We start from the raw sequence: 10,353 nt of genomic DNA, 5'->3' as shown, positions 1-10,353 counted from the left end.
GGTGGTGGTGCCGCAGGGCCCCGAGGCCCTGCCGCTGCCGGCCCCACGGGTGCGGCCTTGGCTTACCCCCCCCCCCCCCCCGGGGGGCCGCCTGCAACTCCTCGCAGCTCGGGTCCCTTGCCAGTAGTTTACTTACGAGCGGGGTGCTCGCCTTGGGTGGTAAACGGGCTGTGAGGGAGTTGCTGCGTGTTGGCACAGAAAACGTTCTTAAACGTAAGAATGAAAATAACTCCAAATTTCATGCAAGGTGCTGTATTGGGGGCTAAGCAGTTTGAAGAAGCCCGTTTAAAGGTCTGACATCAAATTAAGTTTCAGGCAAAGATTGAGTCGTTCTTTAATTCCCATTATTGTGAGTAATTTCTAGGTGTACTACCGTTGTGAGCAAGGAAAAACTTTGCTCTGTAATTTTGGTGTGTCCATTGGACAGCACTCTTACAGTGGAGGATCAGTTGTTTGAGGGTTTTTTCTCTTTTGTTTTTTGTAGAAGGCTGATTGTGGATGTGAGGACTGGAGGGAGCAGTTGTAGGATCTGAAGTAAATGGACTTTCTAAAAACAGAATAGTTGGTGCTGTTGTTCAAATACAGCGATAAATCCATTTCATCATGAATAACATGTATTTTCTTCTCTGTCCCTCCCAATAAAATAACTAACAGAAAAGGTAGTTTAGAACTGTGCCAAGTATGTTAGGCTTAAATTATGTTGTCTTGATTCTTAAGCTAGATAAAAACATTTTTTTATGAACGTTCATGAGCTTGTAGGACAGTCTGCCATAATAGTAGTTTTCCCCATCTTGGTAATACTTGGATGTCCAACAACTTGTAGTAGGTTTGTCCTGTCTTTTAAGGTAGGGCAGCATTATCATCATCATCCCTGTTCCTTGGAGAATTGAAGCAGGGGAAGCTCTTGCTGGAATCTGTAAGCTTCTCAGTAGGTGTTGTGCTTTGGAAGAAAAAGGGAAAGGGGAGGATTATGTAAGCAAAAACTTAGTCCAGAACATGAAAGGTATCAGGTAGTTCTCTTGTAGGTTACCCAGGAGTGTTTTGGTGATTTGAAAAACTCTATAGATATGATGGGTTGAGTTCATAAATCAGGTAGATACACACATTTATTGAAACTACATTTGCAGGCAGTAATTACAGTTATTTATACAAACTGTTTAAACCTGGCTTTATAAGCAGGTTTGGCAAACTGTAAGATCTAGCAAGGAGCTACCAGTTCTTTACAGATCTGCTTCTTCCCCTCTATCTTGTTTGATCAACATCACCCTCCAAAGACTGTGGATTAAATTCCTTCTAATTTAGATTACATTTTTCAGAGTTACGGTCTTTCATAATCTTTGTGTTTCTCAAGTGCGGGTGATACGTATTTAACTTACTGATACTCCACACAAATGATTATCTATGGTTTTCATTACTTTTGTTCAACCACTTGTAGGTTTATAAAACCTTTAAAAGTTGGCAGACGTGTTTATTGTGTTGCTTTATTTTGATCACTTGATTAAATAAATTGCTCTTTTGAGCTCTGAAAATTAGAATACATACACCAACCTCTTCACTCACTTTAATTCTTTCTATTTTTCTAAAGGTGAGTTGAGTAGGTTGGTCATTCTCCTTCAAGAATACCATGCCCTGGATTTGTGAGAGCACCTGTTGTGTACTTTGAAAGGTGTCCTGTGAACCTGTAACAAGAGCATGGGAATGCTTGTGTAGATTCTACCACAGGTGTCTTGTGTAAAGTCAAAGAGGAAATATGACAGTACAGGTGGCTGAACTACAACTTGTAAGTCTTATGACTCTAAGCCTGTAATTGAACTACAGCTCCTATGTCTTTATGAATGATTCATCCTGCTTTTCTAATCTTTATCTTCAGCACAGACTTTGAAGAAGCCTTGCATTCCTGTGGAAACTGCAGCAAAGGTCCTGATGTTGCAGATACTTATAAGAGTGTTGAAGTGAAGTCTGAGGTCTCTGATGTGCAGAAAGTTATCACATGCATATGTACGTGCAGATTTTGCCTAAAAGGATATAATTCATACTTGCGAAGATGTCTAGAAACAAATGCCGATTAAAATGTAATGGAGTTGGTATCTCAGGTTTAATCCAGTACTGTGGTTTCAGGGTCTTCATGAGTCTTTTACTTGCTGTGATTTGTTTCTTCAGTGAAGAATTTGCAGTTTTTTGAAAGTCTTATACTCGGGTCCTTAACTTCAGCATGGTAGTGTTTTTAACTCGGACCGATTGATTGCCCTGCTACTGTGCGACATCAGTTAATACAAGTTGTCAGTTGCTAACCTTTAGTGGCCTCAAAGCTAATTTGTAGGATGACTTCTTTTGCTTGAGCCAAGCAGTCTATAGGAGTCTCTGCCAGTGTTGCTGTACTTTGCAGTGAGGACAAAGACTTTCTCATTCAGTGTTTGTCTGTAATGTGCTTTGTGCTTTTGAGATTATCTTGAGGGACTGATAACACGCATTTTAAAGCTGGAATATGTTTTTCCCACACACCTAGAGAAACTTTGATGATGAATACCTGAGACTGTACACTTCTGTATAAAATTGTAGCTAGTTAAGAGCCATGAAGTGTCCTGGGATGTACTTCATATACAAACATGACAAGATTAATTTATTTTATGTATTAACTTTGTATATGTTAAGGCCTGTTTAAAAAAAAAATTAAAACCACATATTAAATGTTACTTGTGGTTCAATGAACACATGCATCCTGTTCTGCTTTTATTTCTGATTTTTAAGGGCAACTTACTACTTTTGCAGTAGAAATTCAGGTTTTGTATCTTCTGCCATCTTCCCCTACCTACAGAGAACTGTTTGTGTACTGCAGTTGGAAACTAGGGAGATCTATCTTGAAGTAAAAGGTTGTTCATCTTCAAATTATTAAAAAAGCCCTTGATATTGTTTTATATATTCAACTTGAATAGTTGTAGAAGGCTTGGGGACAAAGAGGTGATTGATTCAGCAGCTGTTTCAGCACTTTGTCCTTCAGCCTGAAGGATCTGTTATCTACAGGAAAAATAGCTACTGCTTTTTGTTTACATTGTGAAGGGAAGAGAAGACCAGAGAACATCCAGGATCACCTTAAATGTGCAGTAAGACTTAACACGCTTGGTTTTGTATGTTAGACTTGTATTTGTTATCATCAGCCCTGGAGTAATCAACTGCTAAACACAGGAAGGAAGTTAACTGTGCTGTGCCTGTGTTGTCATGTGAGGTTGATGGAAGGAAAACAAGAAGCCTGGTGGAATTTTGAAGCTGATAAGGAATTAAACAGTAGTCAGCCCTAATTTATCCATAAGCAAAATACCTGGTTTGTTCAGATGTCCCGCACTTGCTGCTGTCAGCGTATGCTTGTATTTGGTCTGTTAGGGCCAAGGTATGAGGTGTTGGGACTCCTGAGCTGGTACCAAAAAATCAGGTCTTACTAGTTGTGTCCAGTGTTACATAAATTCAGTTGCACTCCAGGTATTCACAGAGGTGATGTCATGAAAAATATTTACTCACTGGAAGGGATCCTCTTGCACGATTATTCATAGTATGGGTCACAGCAGTGTGCTTACAAATGACCACACTAGATATATTAGGTGGTTACAGTAGGGCAAGTTGTGGAACAGATCAACTGCTGTTGCTTGTCTCTGTGGCTTGCTCACTGATTGAGCAACTCTGTTTTAAGGCAGCCAGCTATACTGTTATTTATGAATTCTCATTCTTTTATGTTGTTAGCAAAAAAGAAAATTACACAAGAAGGAAGAACAAAATAATAGGATAATGTGTCCATTGTCCAGGTAAATGCAAGATACTTGTTGCTTAACAACTAGTGGATTGTAGCTTATTTCATGTGAGGTATGTATAATAGGAAAAAAATAATCTATTCCAGGCAAAATGGAATGGAGGTCTGCAGAACTCAAAGTTTGCTGAGAATTCACATGCTTCCTTGATGTTTATAAATGTCAAACAAATTTTCTAAGTACGTAGACAGTAAGATGATTTAATGTAGTATTACTGTTCTAATGCTTTTCATTTAAATGAAAGCTGTTCCCAGCAATCTTGCAGTCCTTCTGGTTATGATTTCTCAAGGTATTTGGCTGGATTTCACCATGAACCACCAAAAAGTAGAGATGTACAAATGTCAGCAGATAACACTAGATGCATGTACAGTAATTCTGTGATTTTCTTTAATTTCTGATGTTGTTTGAAGTGAGCTTTGGTAAAATACTTTGATACCTGGTGCTTGCTCAGTTGTTTGTTAGAAGCACGTGTTCTAGTTCTGAAGTACAGTGTGATTTTCATAGTTCAGATGTTGTTCTTCGTATTCCAGTGCTAGTTTTTTGATATTTTAAGTGTAATAATTAAGAATAAAAACTTCCCCAAATAACTCAAATTGTTATTTGTTGAGACCATGTAACAATCAGAGCTAATAGGACCTAACATCTCTTGTAGAAAGGTGTTTACAGGTAGCTCATAACTTATTTTGCAATAACTGTGGGTCTGGAAAGCCTTGCAAAATGTCCGTAATTGTTCAAAACCCCAAACTTTGATATGTATCAGTGTAGTTTACATGTTGCATGGGTTGTGTGCAGTGATACTTAGGATTTCTTGCAGTTTTTCTAAAATGTTCCTAGTTCCTATGATCTCTGTCCCTGGGTATGTCTGAATCTTTAAAATCAAAAGTTCTTAAAGTTTGGGCACAGTTTTACAGGTTTCATTTTAACCTGCTCTTCTCCCCCCCATACCTGTTAATTGAAGGGCTGTACGTATCTCATCCCGAAAATTAGTTTGAAAATGAGAGATGAATCTGAAGGATTGACAATATTGACATTAATTTTAATATAGCTTCTGTGATAAAGCATTCTGAAGATGGAAGTGAATTTACTTTTGAACATTTATGTTTTAAAACTGCTGTTGCAAAGTGACAGTAACTTCTTCAAACATCTGTTGTTTGACCAGAAGCAACAAATAGTTTCAGCATAAACTGTAAAAGTTAATGTTACTTTTTTTTTGTAGAAATAGCATTGTTATTCATCCTACTACTCAGGATATGGTCACAGAAACTCCTGAAAGTTAAGCAACTGTTGGAGTGTGCGTGAGTGGATACTGCTTGTTAATTGTCTGCATGTGTACTGGCATGCTTCCACTTGCTCGTGAAGAAAGCTCGTAACATCATCCTAGTTTCTGTGATGCTTTGTTTAAATCAGAGCCCCTGTCTTGTGTTTTTTTTTTTTTCCTCTGTGACATGCATACAGAACTGGGAACTAAGTGGACACACCATTACATATTAGTCTAACCCTCCTCTCTCTAGGACAGAAGTTTTCTTTGCTGGAGGTAGCAACCCAAAGTGAGATGTACTGGTTGTTACTGTGATAGCAAAAATTACAAATGTTACAGGTTCAGCTGATACTTGCTAGAAATGTCATGAACTCCGAACAACCAAAAGTGGTAATCCTGATAAGCATTTTACGTTAGAGCTACTAATGTATAGATGTTAAAGTGTATTGGAAATGAGAATGCGTTAAAATACACAGCTGTATGTTATGCTGATATATTCAAATGTTCATTCAAATACACCTCTAGCTTTTGTTTTAGCATAAGGAGGAAAGGATGAAATGCAGTGCAAAGAAATCTCTGTAGAATTGCAGTTAGGAGAATTGTCTGTACTGTTATGCTATTCTTACAAAGTAGATCAATCATATATGTCCTTTTGCTCTTTTTACAGGAGAACTATTGCCCCCCTGTTTTTTTACTGACTTCACCTGAAATTCAGATTGTTTGTCTCTTTGCAAAGCAGAACTTCTTTTCGTCAAAAAAAAATTTGATGTCACTGTCTTGCAGGACATACTGTCCTTTGTAATTAGCCTTTCCTGAATTATGACTTTGGACAGATTCACTGTTCTTGTTTGGAATATGTCACTGAGTAATTTTTAGGCTGAATCTGAGATGCCATCTCTTAATTCTGATTCTTCCAACAGGGTTGTTTGCATGGGATGTTGTACTTGGGATGTTCTATTTGTGTAACAGTGGTTCAGTCTAAGTTTTCAAGACTCTCAAGTTGTGAGTACCACTGGTTTTTAGAAAAAGAAGTTAGCAGCGAATTTTTTCTTAACCTTCTTCTCAATGTGTGTTCTATGCCCGTTGTTCACATATTCACATTCCTGGATTGCGTGTTGCTTTGCTGAAGACTTTATTCATAGGTTAATACTGCTCATTGGGACTGGCACCTGATTTAGGATTGGTGTGGATTCTAAGGTTTTTTTTTTTTGCTGGGGACAAAGGTCAAAGTAGTTTGATACATAGCTTTTGAAAAATGGCCTTGACATATGTTAATGTTTTCAGAGCTTTTATGCAGTGTGTGTTGTGATTTTAGTTTCTGTGCCTTTTGCTTTTCAAAGCAATCTTTGATTTAATGATGCAGGTAACCATATTACTTGCATATAGAGCTGCTCACAATAGGAACTGTAAAATATTTTTGCATACAATGACACTTTTCATTGGTGTCATACCTGAGAAGTAATACTTTGTCTGCAGACATAAATTTTGATGACAAAGGAACTTTTAAGTGTTTTTCGTAATTAATTGCAGTTCTTTGACTTGACATTACTTAGAACTGTGTATTTGGAAAAAGTTGTCCTTCTGTTTTTTTCTGCACTAGTAATACTCTTTCACACCAAGATAGGTTTACAGATAGTCATAAGCTTTAGCACGATTATTCTTAGAGTAATTATCCTGATCTGAGGCATTTTAATCTTTAGGCAAAAAGGTGTTTGAGAACTTCAAATTGTTATTGCAGGTGATCCTATCTTTTGCAGTCAGCATGTGTGACTGCATGTGCAGTAGAATAAACTTTGTAAATGGGTTTCTAAGATTGTTCATGTTTAAGCTATTATTTTTGCCCTATAGTTGCATGCCTTCCTGGTTTGTATCTGTAGTATCTAAATACAGTGATTTGTGTTGCTTGGGCAGGCATTTGGATTGCTAAGAACAGGGAGAGAAAACAATTGATTGGGCTACAATGTCAATAACAATACACAGTGACAGTGATAAAATGGTCCCGTTGTTGTGATCAATGACGTACCCTACTAATTAAAAATAGGATTCTGGTGAATGTAGATGATGTTTCCTCAGGTCCTGCTGTGTATTTAGGTATTTCTGGTACCTATTTGTTAAATATAGAGACTCACTCATCTTGTCATGGGTTGAAAAAGATCTTGTATTAGGATATATATAATGCTTTGTATGGTAAGCAAAGGGGAATAAGGAAGGGTGCCTTTTTTCATGAAGGCTTCATTATGCAGGTCTCCTGAATTTGTTTCATCTGTATACAGCTCTGTTAAGAAAGTGAGAGCTAGGAGAGAGAGAAGGCAAATAGCATTCAGAATATTTGCTTTATGTAAGTGTCGAGTGGAACCTGTAATTTTAGTACCTGTGATTTAAGCAATTTTTGATAAGCTACTGATGAAAGGGAGCTGCCTTGGTAATAACTATGTGATCTGCTTTCAGACCTTTATCTCAACTGATGTGAGGGTTTTTCCCTTAGTTCTCCATGGCAGAAGATGCCAGCCTTTTTTTTTTTTCCTTTTTTTTCTTATTGTAGTAGTTGATCAAAAATGCTGCCTTGTGTTTTTCCAGAATATCTCTCTGCATCATTTGTAAAAGGCTGGGGCAACTTGATTTATTTGGTCTTATTGCAGTAAATATTATTCGTCTTGGTGACACACTCAGTAACAAACTTGCCTGCATACAGTAAAGTAGTTTTTTCTTCTATTTTGTTGTCCGATGGATAAACATGTGCTATGATGGGAGTGTTGTAATAGGTTTTTATAGATCCTTTCATGCAAGGACACAAAAGCAAAGTTAACTATTGAAACTGGATATAAATGTTCAGCTCCACAAATCTTCAGCTTCCTTAAAAGCTGTCCTAGCTGTTTACTTGGGGGTTTTTTTGTTTGGATTTTTTTGTTGTTATAACTGTTGGAGTGCTGTGGTTAGTGTCCTCTTCTGTGTAGATATCTGACACACCTGTCCCTGATAATGCATATAAATTTGTAATAAGATTATTTTGTGTGTGTGTATGTATTTTTTTTTAGGCCAGGACTTGGATTCAGAGAATTCCCAAGTAATACTGGTTAGGGGTGCACTTGCATTAGAGGCATAACTAAAGTTAAATAGAGACAAATAGTGGTAAGCTCTAATATTTCAGAAGTTTTTAGAAATTAGCTTTTCTGTGTTTTGGAGGAAGAGGTTAAAGGAAATTCTTTAAATTTCACGCACTCACCTGTAGAAGATTTTTCCATTTTCCACTTCTGTTGTAATCTAGGAACAACATGATTGCTCTGTAGTTAAACTAAATTTACTGCTGTGTAAAGCATAGAGGTGTTTGAAATTAGAGGGGAAAAAGTAACTTCCAATCCTTACAAATATTTTTTTTTTCAAATATTCTTCTGCATTTTTAATTTGATTTTTCTTGGGTAGCTTCTAGCAAAGCAATCTGTTTTATGGAGACACTGGATACTGGAGTAAGAGGAGCAGTTATACAACAATACATTGTATACTTATAAGCATGGTTATGGATGAACATGCGTTTCTTAATAAAATTTTTCCTGCTGCTGTACAGAGTTTCCTGGAATTTTTTTCTTTGTCACAGGACAGGATCTGAACAGTTACATCAGGTGGTTTGTCCTTTAAGAAACAATTCTTGCTCTTTCTATAAACATGCCTGTCCCTTTCTTCCTTATTCCTCCTACTGCATCTCTACAACTTGGCAGTCTCCTTTATCCTCAGACTGGGAAGGTGTTCACCTAGGTTAACCCTTGGAGGAATTACTGCAGGTAGAGCAGGATATGGGTGAAGAAGGTTGTGCTGCTTACTCTCAGTCTTTCCTCTGCCCGTGACCAGAAGCAGGGGGAGTCCTGTGGCTGGCAGCAGCCATTGAGCCGAATTGCCAGTGCTTGGTGGGATGGGACATGGTTACAGTGGCAAGCAGTGATAGCTCAACTGCCAGTAACTGGTCTTTCTCAGCTTTTCTACTCAGATGCTCAGCTGGAACTTTTTCCACTGCTGCCTCTCTTCTATGCTATTCTGCATCCCACAGCCAGCTCATATATCCAATTCCTGTGTAGGCTCATGGCCACGCATTCCTTTTCCCTCTCTCAGTGGGTTTGAGAAATACTGCTTTAAGACATCAGCTTTGTTTTTCCTTCTTGTGAATTATGGTATATAGCACAAGTGATAGGTGACAAGGAAATGGTATTTATGCAGTATCTGACACAGTGCTTTTATCCTGCCTGGGTCTTTTAAGCAGACAGATAGAAAAATCCTTCATAGATACTGCTTCTGCATTTGTCAAGCAAGTAAAACCAGAAGAACATTCGGTCCTGATTGCCCTGCCCCTTGCACTTCCTGCAGCGCTCTTGAGCATTGCTCTTTCAGAACAATGGAAAGCTGACAAATAATTAGGGATCTAAATAGGTAGCCAGATTAGATTTAAATGAATTAAAATGGTTACCATTACCAGTTATGGCACCCATGGAACTCTGCAGCTGTATCTACTCTGGCAAACAGCCATCAAAGTGGAATCATATAGGTACAGGTGACTTGAGGCATCATTTTCACAGCAGATGTTTATATCAAAATTTCATTTAAAAGTATTTCTTGTACATGGTTTCCTTTCACTTAAATCTGTTAAATGATATTCCTAATAATAGTCAGATTTTGTTGAAAGTTGTTTAATGTTCCTTTTTCATTAGGAAACCATATTTTTGTCAAGATGGTTGTCTTCCTACCTGATTTAGTAGCACTCATGCTGAGAGTTTTGATGTCTTCACTCTAGCTTCTTTATTCATGTTGCTTTCAGTGCTTCCCTATTTTAATAAAAGTTTCTGGGATTATACTTAATTGATTTGTCACTCAAGGAAAATCAGCACTTCAAGCAATTAAGTGCAGAAAAATAATAGGTAACAAAGACACAAAGATTTTTGTCCTCATCCTAGTTATGAAAAATCCATTATTCATTATCTTATTGTTTTTAAATACTGAAGTACAATTTTCCAACACAATAGCAAAATTGCTTTTGAAACAGAATAAATTGCTTGCCAGTTCAGAGGCTGTATTTTGAAGTCAGGATTATTAAGCGTGATGGTGCTTATGCTCATTGTCTTCACAATTTGGTAAAGCTCCATATTTAAAAGTGCAAACCTAGATACTGATTGTGAAAAAAGTTGTTTATAATATAATGGCAAAAAAACTTTAATGAAATTATAATTAGGACATCAATGTACTCTGCAAATATTAACACATTTACAAGAGTAGATTTAAATATTATGCATGTCTGTGTATGTGTTTCTCAGCCAA

This window comes from Haliaeetus leucocephalus, unplaced genomic scaffold, assembly GCF_000737465.1.
Source record: "Haliaeetus leucocephalus isolate CR32 unplaced genomic scaffold, Haliaeetus_leucocephalus-4.0 Scaffold41, whole genome shotgun sequence".
Classification (NCBI taxonomy): domain Eukaryota; kingdom Metazoa; phylum Chordata; class Aves; order Accipitriformes; family Accipitridae; genus Haliaeetus; species Haliaeetus leucocephalus.
This window is presented reverse-complemented; position numbering follows the sequence as displayed.